General features: G+C 37.3%; 1 protein-coding gene across 1 annotated transcript in view; it reads right to left on the bottom strand.

Moving 5' to 3' along the window:
* LOC123254615 (androgen dependent TFPI regulating protein) overlaps window positions 1-13,750 on the bottom strand; it is a 106,500-nt gene that overhangs the window by 19,790 nt on the left and 72,960 nt on the right. The gene's annotated exons all lie outside the window — the stretch shown is intronic.

The following is a 13,750-nucleotide window of genomic DNA, read 5'->3' as shown; positions in this document are numbered from 1 at the left end:
TCTCATCTTTCTCTGAAAACCTGCAGCCTTTAAAAATCTATACAACACAATTTAACTACTGGATTGTTCTCTAATCATTTCATATTTACATCTTGTCCCTTCAACCAGATTAAACTCTTTGAGGTAACAATCATGTCTTATAAAGAGCTCTTTCCTCACAATAACCCTGTAAGGTGAGGAGGACAAGTATTATGTTCATATTAGAGTTGAGAAAACAGGTTCAGAGAAGCCTTTTTCCAAAGATGACACCATTTATAAGTGGCAGAGCAGCAATTCAAACTCATGCCTTCAACTCCAATTCTCCTGCCCTTCCACTACATTATTTTGGCTCTGATTAATCACAAGGTTTCTTGGGAGAGATAATACATTGTAGTCCCATAGATATTGAGCTGAAAAGGACCTCCAAGGCCACCTAGTTTAATTCCCTTATTTGACATATGAGGAAACTATATATAGCACAAAGAGATGGGATATTTACTCAAGGCCATCTAGATAACAGGGCAACTAGGTGGTAAAGTAGATAGAATGGCAGGCTTGGAGTCAGGAAGAACTGAGTTCAAATGCAGCCTCATACACTTATTAGCTGTGTGTTCCTAGGCAAGTCACTTAACTTTAGTTGGGTCAGTTTCCTCATGTGTAAAATGAGCTAGAGCAGGAAATGGTAAACCACTTTGCCAAGAAAACCCCAAATGGGTTCATAGAGAACTGGACATGACTGAAAAATACCGAATGACACCATCCAGTTAGTAAATGGTAGTTCCAGTATTTGACCTCAATAAGCTCCCAATGTTCTTTTCATTGTCTCTGAGTTGGACTGAGGAATAATCCTATGTGTCCTCTATATTACTTGTACTATTATTTCCATTTTACAGATGGGAAACTGAAGCCAAGAAAAAGTAAAGTGACATATATATGTGTGTGTGTGTGTGTGTGTGTGTGTGTGTGTGTGTGTGTGTGTGTGTGTGTGTGTGTATAAAATAGCAAGTAAAGGGTTCAAGCCTGAATTTGATACCAAGACTTATGACACCAGGTCTAACACTATACCATGCCAATTCTCCATCAAATAAAACCAACTCTCTCTTTAACCAGAAGATCTCAGAAATCAAAACATTGCTGCCACCCTCCAACTTCAATCCCTAATTTAGCTACCTGTAAGTCCAGGAAGTTCCTCTTTCTGTCAGAAAGCCAAAAGGAGTCAAGTTCTATTAAGAACCATTAACTCTCCCATTATACTTGCCATTGATCTAACAGGTTTTATGAACCCTGCCTACAGTTAACAGCTTCCGTTTTGTACATTAATGGTCATTGGCAATGGTATTCCTGTGGAATCATGTAGTACATTCACATTAGAAGTAAATGAGTCTGCAGTGATTAATGTTTTAACAACAAATACCACAGGCATGCATGACTGGTCACCTATTATAAAACCCTGCCCTTCACTGGTGACATTCAATTGGTTTTCCAAATGAATTCCTCTTAATGGCTTCTGGGAAGTTCACTTCGGTGATGTCATTAGTGCTGGGCCATATACTATGGCTTAATACTAGTTGAAAGGGCTTTAAAAGCATCTCATTTTCTGGTTGGGGGAGAGGGAGGGAGGAAAGGCAGAGAGGAAGCTTGCACTCTCTTAGCTTTTTAAAATATTGAGCTGCTGTGAATAGCCAGGCATGACGCAGTAAACCTCCCAGTAACCTGAGTGTATTGGTATTTCTGTCTGTGGCAACAGAATTCAGTGCAGCCTGTGTCACGAAGCATATGTTATTAAAAATGGAGGAAAAGAAGAAGAAAGAAAAGAAAATCAAATCTGCTCTCTGCTCCAAAAAAAAAATCTAATCATTAGGCTGAGATTGACACAAATTAGAATGCTGCCAAAAATCAGCGAAAACAGTGACTCATGCTGTATTTCAATTAACAGTTTCTCAGTTTCCCTCATAAACAGGGAAGCTGACAAAAATTAATTATCTCTGAGGGGGTAAAATATTTCATTCCAAAGTAAACAAAACATCACTTGCTGAAACAATAGTGTGTAACAGCGGGAGGAGATGGAGGAAAGAGATCCATCTTTCTTTCCTTGTCAATAAAACTATCTGCATGGTGAGACGTGTTTGAGATTTCTCTCTCCAAAGGCACCAGTAATGGAGAAACATGGGAGCTTTTCCCACCTTTATCCTGACAAATTTATTTTAAAAACAGCTTTATCTTCTGCCTCTTCTACTGTGACTAGTTCCACCTGGGATTCTTGGAGGGAAAGAAGTATAGATGCCATCTACTTTATTAAGGATGGATATGTCAGGAATCATGTTGAGGCATCCAGCTATAAAAGAGTCATGAAGAGAAAGATCCAGGCTATGAAGGATTGTTACCAGCCTCCCCTAGGCAACTTATTCTCATAGGGAAATGCTTGGGAGTAAGAAGTATATAAATGGCTAGTGTAAGCAATTTATTTGTTAAATATGATTTACTAAATGTAGATGGGGAAAGAAGGCTGGAACTTGCCAAAAGATCCATTTTGTTGGCCTGTTATACAGTGGGCAGCAAAGTTTCATCATTGAACCCATGCAGCTCCTCTGGAAGGTGGTCACCCACTTCTACATCCTCCATGGACAAATCATCGATGTGAACCCAGTCTGGGCATTCTTTTAAATCTTCTCTTAAATCCCCAAATTTCACAGAAATCTATGCAACAAATTATATTAAACACCTACCATGTGCTGGGCAATGTGAATAGATGTCAGGGAGAGACAAAGTTTAAGTGAGAAGAAATGGTTCTTAACTTATGGAACTTACAGTCTAGAAAAGGGATACGGCACATGTTCACGTAACAATAATATAATAGTCTTTCTCTTAAAAAAGGAAGCACTTCATTTTCTCCACCAAAAGAAACATGAGACCAGGACATTTAAAAATAATCAGATATCAATATTTCTGAAAGTGTTATATGTTCTCCCTACATGCCACTCCCCAAGAGTTAATGTTCTCTATTGAGTGGACCAACAGAAATTGGCTTCTGCCCATCAGGATCAAGATGTAAGTATCCTGGGGCAGCTGGGTAGCTCAGTGGAGTGAGAGTCAGGCCTAGAGACAGGAGGTCCTAGGTTCAAACCCAGCCTCAGCCACTTCCCAGCTGTGTGACCCTGGGCAAGTCACTTGACCCCCATTGCCCACCCTTACCACTCTGCCACCTATGAGACAATACACCGAAGTACAAGGGTTAAAAGAAAAATTAAAAAAAAAAAGATGTAAGTATCCTTAGCTTTCTGCTCTTGTTTCTAATTAGATGCTAAAAATATTGCTAGCTCTGTCATCCTCCCTTCCCAATTCAAACCACTCTATTATCAAGAATAACCTCTGATGATGGCTGGACAGCCCTTTCCTTGTGTATCTGAAAGGTCTATTTTAATGGACTTCATGGTGCTAAGGGAAGTTTTGTTTTTTAATAAAAGCTTATTGTAGATATATATTTTAAACCATTTAGGCAGGGAATTCTTACTTGAGACTAACTGTCATTGTTCACTTGTTTAGTCATGTCCAGTTATCTCTTAGTGACTCCATGGACCATACTATTCATGGGGTTTCCTTAGCAAGGATATTAGAGTGATTTACCATTTCCTCCTCCAGTGGATTAAGATAGAGATTAAGTGACTTGCCCACATTCACACAGGTTATAAGTGTCTGAGCCAAATTTGAACTTAAATATTCCTGACTCTAGATCCATTGCTCTATTCACTGAGACATCTAGCTGCCTCTTATCTCAGGCAAGTAGGGGATATTAAATATATTTTATTTCTCATTTTCTTTTTTAAATATAAGTGCCTTGGAAGAATTACATTAGAGTGGAACAGAAAGCTAAAACATGACTTTAAACTAAGCAGAATAAAATAGCAGTAGGACTTCCTTATACCTAAATCCTCAAATAGTCTATTGTCTCATTAATTTAGATGTTTTCTCCAAAGATGCTGGTTGCCACCCACACCCACCATCTTGTGTGACTCATGTCCATATTTTTCTATAAGTGGACCCCACAAGGTACTACCTAATTCTTTTCCCCTCCTTCTGTCTTAGAATCGATACTCTTAGTTCTAAGTTAGAAGAGCAGTAAGGGCTAGACAAATGGAGGTTAAGTGACTTGCCCAGGGTCACACAATTAGGAAATGTCTGAGGTCAGATTTGAACTAATATCCTTCCAACTCCAGGCTTGGCTCTCTGTCCACTGAACCACCTTGCTGCCCCAGTTCTACCTATTTTCTTGAGACTGTCTTTGCTCTCTTTTGATACTATGAGGATACTAGTACAGCATTGCAGATGCTCAGCTGTTTTTTCTTATCCTTGCCACTACTCCAGTCCAATTTTTCAACTGATACATTTCCCTGATGACATCTATTAGTGCTGCTCTTTTTTGGAGGTTTTAATTAGTTATATGTTACACCCATGAGTCCAGACTCTCCATTGTCTGGCACATAGTAGTCTCTTGATAAATGCTTGTTGATGATGTTGTGACTTTTCTATTCATGGGAAATCCTTTAACTTGGAGTATTGCTAGATCTCTTCTGTAACAGTGGTGAACATCTTTGATGAGCCTATATCCTCTTGTTTAGTGCCTTGGCTTATGTTTAGTATCAGGAGGTTGTCAAACAAAGTTATTTCTGCTATTAAAACTTTCAAGACATCTCAAATGATTTCAGTGTATGGATGGGAGGCACTTTGCTAGAATAAAGTCTTTAAAGTATCATTTTGCTATATAAAATCAATTTTTATAATCAAAAGTTAATAGGCACAGTGATATTTTGATTCACTACATTTTCCAGTCAATCATATAATGGTAAAGCTATACTCTAATAAAAGACATTACTTGAGCAAGCCTGTCATTTCCCTACTAATACCGTCACTGAGGATGTGATACCTCCAATGTATGTGTGATTCTCACAAAACCTTACAGGCCTATGAGTTATGCTAATTGTTGATGTTCTCTACTCCTTGCTTTGTATCAATAAGAGCTAGATTTTTTTTTCCAAGTAATCATACATCCTGGCATGTTTAGCCATTCCCCAAATGAACAGATATGCCTTCAACTTCCAATTCTTTGCTACCACAAGAAGAGCTGCTATAAATATTTTTGTACAAATGGGTCTTTTCCTCCTTTCTTCAATATCCTTGGAATACAGACCTAGTAGTGGCATTACTGGGTCAAAGGGTATGTATAGTTTTATAGCCAATAGGGATACTTTAAAAAGAGGGTCATATTTTTTTTAATTTACAAAAACAGAACAGAATTTCAAAATGGGGCAGAGACAAGCAGTATGTGTTTGAAACTAACTTGAGAAAATGTGTACACACACACATATATATATATATATACATATATGTATAATTTATATATAATTTACTTAAATTAATAATTAAAAATAAGCAATATGAAATGGAAATTAATGTTTTCATTTGCAATCCTCTTTTTCTGTTCTACTTTCTCTGCTTTGGAGGCTCTTTTGGTGTTAAAATTTAAAATAAAAACTTTGATTAAAAATAATAGGAGAATGGGAGGTCCTAGGTTCAAATCTGGCCTCAGACACTTCCCAGCTATGTGACCCTGGGCAAGTCACTTGACCCCCATTGCTTACCCTTACCACTTTTCCACCTAGGAGCCAATACACAGAAGTTAAGGGTTTAAAAAATAATAGGAGAGAGAATTCTGGGAAGATTCCTTCCTTGCAGCTTAGACAGAGCAAATCTTAAGACCTCCATACCCTTTCCACAGTGAGATAGAAAACAAAGCACTTCACGGAGAAAGAGGATCAAATCAAACAACAGGACAGAGCAGAATGATCCTACTGCTGGACCGGTCAAGAGGTACATCAAGAAAAAGGTTTGAATTCTTGAACTGTTGGATTTGAGGGTAGAGAAGGGGAATCCAAGGACCCCTCCCCCATGGGCTGTGCAGAATCTCCAGCAGCCCCTGAACTCTCCAGACAGGCAAACACATCAGCCCAGAGAGAGGACCTTGCTGGCACCAGACTCAAGAAGTTGAATGCAGATTCTCTCCAGGTCTAGAGGAAAAACGCAGAGAAACACAGCAAAAACAGTCAGAGAATGGTGGGTTAGATGGAGCAAAACTTCAGACCTATGAGCTTTACCACAAGGAGATAGAGAACAGAGCACTTTAGAGGAAAGAAAACCAGGGCTATCGTGATAATATGAAAAACTCAAAGAGGTCAACTTTTGGGACAAAAATCCACTATTTGACAAAAACTGCTTTGAAAATTGGAAAACAATATGGGAGAGATTAGGTTTAGATCAACATCTCACACTCTACACCAAGATCAATTCAGAATGGGTGAATGACTGGAATATAAAGAGGGAAACTGTAAATAAGTTAAGTGAACACAGAACATTTTACTTTATTATTTTACTTTATTTTATTTATTTATTTTATTTATTTTACTTGTCAGATCTCTGGGAAAGGAAAGATTTTAAAACCAAAGAAGAGTTAGAAAGAATTACAAAATGTAAAATAAGTAATTTTGATTACATTAAATTAAAAAGGTTTTGTACAAACAAAAACAATGCAATCAAAATCAGAAAGGAAACAACAAACTGGGGAAAAATCTTTATAACAAAAAACTCTGACAAAGGTCTAATTACTTAAATATACAAGGAGCTAATTCAGTTATACAAAAAATCAAGCCATTCCCCAATTGATAAATGGGCAAGGGACATGAATAGGCAATTTTCAGATAAAGAAATCAAAACTATCAATAAGCACATGAGAAAGTGTTCTAAATCTCTAATAATTAGAGAAATGCAGAGAAACTCTGAGGTATTACCTCACACCTACCAGATTGGCTAAAATGACAGCAAGGGAGAGTAATGAATGTTGGAAGGGATGTGGCAAAATTGGGACATTAATACATTGCTGGGAGTGTTGTGAACTGATCCAACCAATCCGGATGGCAATTTGGAACTATGCCTAAAGAGTGCTAAAAGACTGCCTGCCCTATGATCCAGCCATACCATTGCTGGGTTTGTACCCGAAAGAGATCACAGGGGAAAAGATTCTTACAAAAATATTTATAGCTGCGCTCTTTTTTTGGCAAAAACTCAAAAGCGAGGGTATGCCCTTCAATTGGGGAATGGCTGGACACATTGTAGTATATGTTAGTGATGGAATACTACTGTGCCCAAAGGAATAATAAACTGGAGCAATTCCATGTGAACTCTAATAACCTCCAGGAATTGATGCAGAGTGAAAGGAGCAGAACCAGGAGAACATTGTACACAGAGACTGATACACTGTGGTAAAATCAAATGCAAAGGACTTTTCTACTAGCAGCATTGAAATGACCCAGGACTATTCTGAGGAATTTATGGAAAAGAACGCTACCCACATTCAGAGGAAGAACTACAGGAGAGGAAACACAGAAGAAAAACAACTTGAACACATGGTTTGATGAGGACAGGATTAGGTATATAGACTCTAAACAACCACCCCAGTACAACTATCAATAATATGGAAATAGGTCTTGATTGATGACACATAAAGAAACCAGTGGAAATGTGTGTCAGCTATTGGGGGGGGGTAGTGGGAGGAGGGGAGAGATTAAGAACATGAATTATGTAACCATGGAAAAATTTTTTCCAAAAAATTATTTTAAAAAAAGAAATAAAAAAATAATAGGAGAAAAAATAATAGGAGAGGGACAACTAGTTTGTTCAGTGGATTGAGAGCCAGGGATAGAGATGGGGGTCCTAGGTTCAATCAAATCTGATCTCAGACACTTCCATGCTGTGTGACCCTGGGCCAGTCACTTAACCTCCATTGCCTAGTCTTAACTGCTCTTCCACCTTAGAATAAACACACAATTTTGATTCTAATGCAGAAGGTAAAGGTTTAAAAAAATAATATGAGAGGCAGTCCAAAGCTATTATGTTTGAAAGATGGATATGAGAGATTGAAAAGAGAAATTTTGTTTCAGTTGATGTAGGGAATGACACAGAATATCATTTAAGAAGGAATAAAAGAATCAGTAACAAGTCAAATATTAATAAGCTGGTTCCTATCTTTTAAAATTAAAACTTTAAATAATTATATTAGGTCTTCACTTTATACAATGCCTGTTGATTCTTTTCTTGTTTAAGTTCTTGTGATATAAAGATGTGAGACTTCTTTGTAGTCTATCAAGCATCTTGGCTTCTCTCATTCTTTACTCAGTACCCTTTTTTTCTATAGATTTCTCACTATCTTCATCAATTTCTGCCTTGCCAGTGAAGTCATTGAGTCACAGAGCATATGAATTTATAAATGAACAAAGCAGTAAGTGTTTACTATATATATGCAATATATGCAAAGTTCTGAGCTAAAGTAGGGCCACAAATTTAAAAAGGGAGATAATCTGCCTCTGAAGAGTTCAAATTTGATTTTGACAGGCTTTATTGAGTACTCCTTTATAACCTCAATTAAATCCTTGCCTTCTCTCTTAGAATCAATACTAAATATGTAGTTAGGCAATTGGGGTTTAGTGACTTATCCAAGATCACACAGCTAGGAAGACTCTAAGGCCATATTTGAAGCCAGGAATTCTTATCGCCAGGCCTGGCTCTCAATCCACTGAGTCATCCAGCTGCCCCTAAAACCTCAATTATTACACTGAAAAATAATGGCAGCAGAAGTCTTGGATTTACACATAAAAACTTGCTGTAACAGTTGTCATCTGAATACTTTAGTCATTGTGATCATTTGTTCTGTCTAATTAAATCCTCTATTTCACTTGTCCTCAACTTTGTGCTTTCATTCAGTGGTTTCTGCTGCTGATGCCAATAATAACCAAATGGAATACAACAGCAGACAGACATTCAGTCCTCTGTTTCCAATGTAGTTTCTACGTAACGTCTAGAAATCTTTCCCTTACTGTGTCATAAATTTGTCTAGCATACAGCTTTAAGCAAACCCAACATAGACATATTCAAGCTATAATTACTATATATACATTTCCAGAATGATTCCTGACTTTAGCAAAAGGCTCTTCATTTTGCAGAAGGAATTTCTCTTTCTTTTGGGGGAGAAGGCAAGTAGGAGATTAAGATTCCCAGATTGATTTCATCCATTTGAGATACTCCAGTCCCTCCACCAATGCAGGTCTGTAAAAACTTGTAACCTTACAAAGCTTCAATATGTGCTAGAAATCTTTTCAATAGTGAGACATACTTGTACACTTAAATACTACTAGCCTGAAAAATATTTGATTTCCTCATGACTTTCCAGGAACATATCTATTGCATAAAGTGTTACACCCATGATTAAAAAAGTCATGCCTCCAAATACCTTGTTAATGGCCCACTGGAACATCAAAGAAAGAATCAAACCCTTCTCTTTGATCTTGGCTTAGCTTGGGTGACCTGCCTCACTTGCCCCACCCTAAAAATGATCTTTAAACATAGGGAAATTCAAAAATAACCTTTCTGTTGAGGGTTAGAGGAGAAGCACTGAGAGGGAAATAAATGCTTAATTATGTTATTGAAGAAAAGCTTAAGATTCATTATGTACCAGAAAAATAAATTGCTGAATGTTTAAATGCTGCCTTCTTCTCTGGTCCTGGTAAGGAATATTTTTAAATGATCTATGATAAATGTTACCTTTGTATTTTGGGTTAATACATAATCTGACCAACACCTTAAGACAATGTGGTTCTTTTCTGTTGCGATTCTAATGAATAATGGATGTTTAAGTTGGAGTAGGAAGTGACTCTTTGGACTAAATCCAGATACATTCGAGACGTGAATCACCTCTGCATGACATCATGAAGAATTCAAACTCTTTGAACTCAACATATTTAAGAGAGCTCATTGTCTTTTCCATAAAACCAGTTTCCCCTCCCTCCCAAGGGGCTGGTCTCTATATCAATGATAATGAAATTCCTCTAGTCACCCAAGCTTGAAAGCTTAAAGTGATTCTTGAATCCTCCTCCTTCTTTTCCCATATCCATTCAGTTACCAAAACTACAGAATTACCATTTTCTTTCTCATCTTTCAGATCTATTGAAGGAGGGAGCATGGTAGAGTGGACAGGGTTCTGGACTTGGGGCCAATTAAGATCTGGGTTCAAATACCGCATTAGCCACTGAATTTCTCTGTGACCCTAAGTAAGTCACAATTTTTCTGTGCCACAGTTTTCTCATCTGTAAAATGGGAGGTAGGGTAGGATCTAAGATCCTGTAATCCTCTTTCTCCTTCATTTCTCCTATTCAGGAATTCAGTAAGACCTACTCAATTAATGCTTTCTTCCAAATTTCTCGTGCTTTTGGAGGAGATACTGTGGTATAGGGCATAGACAACTGGACTTGGAAACAGGAAGACATGAGTTAGCCTTTCTGTGCCTCGGTTTGTTCTGCAAAATGAAGGGATAGGATGCAATGATTTCTCAGGTCCCTTTCAACTCTAAATCCACGACCTTTTATGCTTTTCCTTGTCCTATCCCTCACTTCCTAAACACTTCATATAGACCAGATTCCTGAAATATCTCCCTATTATTTCTAAAATTTAGAAATATTGTGGAGGGGGGCAGCTTGGTGAAGCAAGGGATAGAGGATTTGACCTGGAGTCAGGAAGACCTGAATTCAAATCTGACCTCAGATATTTTCCTTTTTTAATATTTTTTAATTTTATTTTTTAGAAAAATTTTTCCATGGTTACATGATTCGATTCATGTTCTTACTCTCCCCTCCAACACCCTACACACCGCCCACCCTTTCCCCCAAGGACAAAGCGCATTTCCACTGGTTTTTTCATGTGTCATCAATCAAGACCTATTTCCATATTATTGATAGTTGCACTGAGGTGGTAGTTTAGAGTCTACATCCCAAATCCTGTCCTCATCAAACCATGTGTTCAAGAAGTTGTTTATCTTCTGTGTTTCCACTCCTGTAGTTCTTCCTCTGAATGTGGGTAGCCTTCTTTTCCATAAATTCCTCAGATTTGTCTTGGATCATTGCATTGCTGCTAATAGAAAAGTCCATTACATTAGATTTTACCACAGTGTATCAGTCTCTGTGGACAATGTTCTCCTGGTCTGCTCCTTTCACTCTGCATCAATTCCTGGAGGTTATTAGAGTTCACATGGAATTGCTCCAGTTTATTATTCCTTTGAGCACAGTAGTGTTCCATCACCAACATATACTACAATGTGTTTAGCCATTCCCCAATTGAAGGGCATACCCTCGCTTTCGAGTTTTTTGCCAAAAAAAAGAGCATAGCTATAAATATTTTTGTACAAATCTTTTTCCCTGTGATCTCTTTAGGGTACAAACCCAGCAATGGTATGGCTGGATCATAGGGCAGGCAGTCTTTTAGCACTCTTTGGGCATAGTTCCAAATTGCCATCCAGAATGGTTGGATCAGTTCACAATTTCCCCAGCAATGCATTTATATCCCAATTTTGCCATATCCCCTCCAACATTCATTACTCTCCTTTGCTGTCATTTTGGCCAATCTGCTAGGTGTGAGGTGATACCTCAGAGTTGTTTTGATTTGCATTTCTCTAATTATTAGATATGTAGAATACTTTCTCATGTGCTTATTGATAGTTTTGATTTCTTTATCTGAAAATTGCCTATTCATGTCCCTTGCCCAAAGATTTTTCCCCAGTATGTTTTCCTTTCTTATTTTGATTGCATTGTTTTTGTTTGTACAAAACCTTTTTAATTTAATGTAATCAAAATTATTCATTTTACATTTTGTAATTTTTTCTAACTCTTGATTGGTTTAAAAGTTTCCCTTTCCCACAGATCTGACAGGTATACTATTCTATGTTCACCTAATTTTCTTGTAGTTTCCTTCTTTATATTCAAGTCATTCACCCATTCTGAATTTATCTCTGTGTAGGGTATGAGATGTTTATCTAAACCTAATCTCTCTGATATTGTTTTCCAATTTTTCCTAGCAGTTTTTACAATATAGTAAAATAAATCTTTATAACAAAAAATTCTGACAGAGGTCTAATTACTCAAATATACAAGGAGCTAAATCAATTGTATAAAAAATCAAGCCATTTCCCAATTGATAAATGGGCAATGGACATGAATAGGCAATTTTCAGATGAAGAAATCAAAACTATCAATAAGTACATGAGAAAGTGTTCTAAATCTCTAATAAGAGAAATACAAATCAAGACAACTCTGAGGTACCACCTCACACCTAGCAGATTGGCTAAAATGATAGCAGGGGAGAGTAATGAATGTTGGAGGGGATGTTGCAATATTGGGACATTAATGCACTGCTGGTGGAGTTGTGAGCCAATCCAAATATTCTGGATGGGAATTTGGAATTACGCCCAAAGAGTGCTAAAAGAATGCCTGCCCTATGATCCAGCCATACCATTGCTGGGTTTGTACCCCAAAGAGGTCCTACATAAACAGACTTGTACAAAAATATTTTTAGCTGCGTTCTTTGTGTTGGCAAAAAACTGGAAAGCGAGGGTATGCCCTTCAATTGGGGAATGGCTGAACAGATTGTGGTATATGTTGGTGATGGAATACTACTGTTCTCAAAGGAATAATAAACTGGAGTGATTCCGTTTGAGCTCTAATAACCTCCAGGAATTGATGCAGAGTGTAATGGACTTCTGTACTAGCTGCAAAGCAATGGCCCAGGACAATTCTGAGAGATTTATGGAAAAGAATGCTACCCACATTCAGAGGAGGAACTACAGGAGAGGAAATACAGAAGAAAAAGAACCACTTGAACACATGGGTTGATTGGGGACTTGATTGGGGATGTAGACCTGAAAGGACCACACCAATGCAACTATCAATAATATGTAAATAAGTCTTGATTGACCACACATGTTAAAACCAGTGGAAATGAGAGTTAGCTATGGGGTTAGGGAGAGTTTGAGGGGGTGAAGGGTAAAGTAAAAATATGAATTATGTAACTATGGAAAATTTTTCTAAAAATAAAATAATTAATTAAAAAATAAAGAGGACTAGTGATATAAAAAAAAAGAAATCATGATTGCAACTCCTGCCTTCTTTTTTCCTCAGTTGAATCCCAATAGATTTTGCTCCAGCCTTTCATTTTTATTCTATGTATGTCTGCCTGTCTCATGTATGTTTCTTGTAGACAACATGTGGTAGAATTTTGGTTTCTAACCCACTCTGCTATTTGCTTTCATTTTATGGGTGAGTTCATCCCATTCACATTTAGAGTTATAATTATCACTGGTATATTCCCAGATATTTTGATTCTCTCTCTGTGTCCTGCCCTTTCTTCTTTCACTATTTCCTTTTATACCAGTGTTTTGTTTTTAAGCATTTCTCCTGATCTCCTCCCTTATTGTACTTCCCTGTCACCCCTCTCTTTTCTTATTCCCCTTTTATTCTTCTTTAGGGTCTTTTAAAGCTACCACCCTCTCCTTCCCTAGTGTTATTTCACTTCCCACTAGTCCTTTTGTTAACCTTCTATTTCTCTATAGGGTGCTAATCAATTCTCTGGCCCGATGGATCTGATTGTTCTTCCCTATTTAATTTCAATGCACTTAAGTATTAAGTATTTCCTCTCTCCAACCTCTTTACCCTTCCAGTGTATTGGTCTTATCTCCTGTTCACCCCACATGCCTCTTTATGGAATATAAATTTACTCCATTTTATGTTTTCCCATTTCTCTTAATATTATCTCTCTTTTTCCCCCTCTGGTTTTGTGTGTGTGTGTGTATATATATATATATATATATATATATACATATATATATATGTATATATATATATAT

The sequence above is a fragment of the Gracilinanus agilis genome, chromosome 1 (genome assembly GCF_016433145.1).
Source record: "Gracilinanus agilis isolate LMUSP501 chromosome 1, AgileGrace, whole genome shotgun sequence".
Lineage (NCBI taxonomy): Eukaryota > Metazoa > Chordata > Mammalia > Didelphimorphia > Didelphidae > Gracilinanus > Gracilinanus agilis.
Note: the sequence above shows the minus strand (reverse complement) of the source record. Positions and strands in the feature narration are given on the sequence as shown.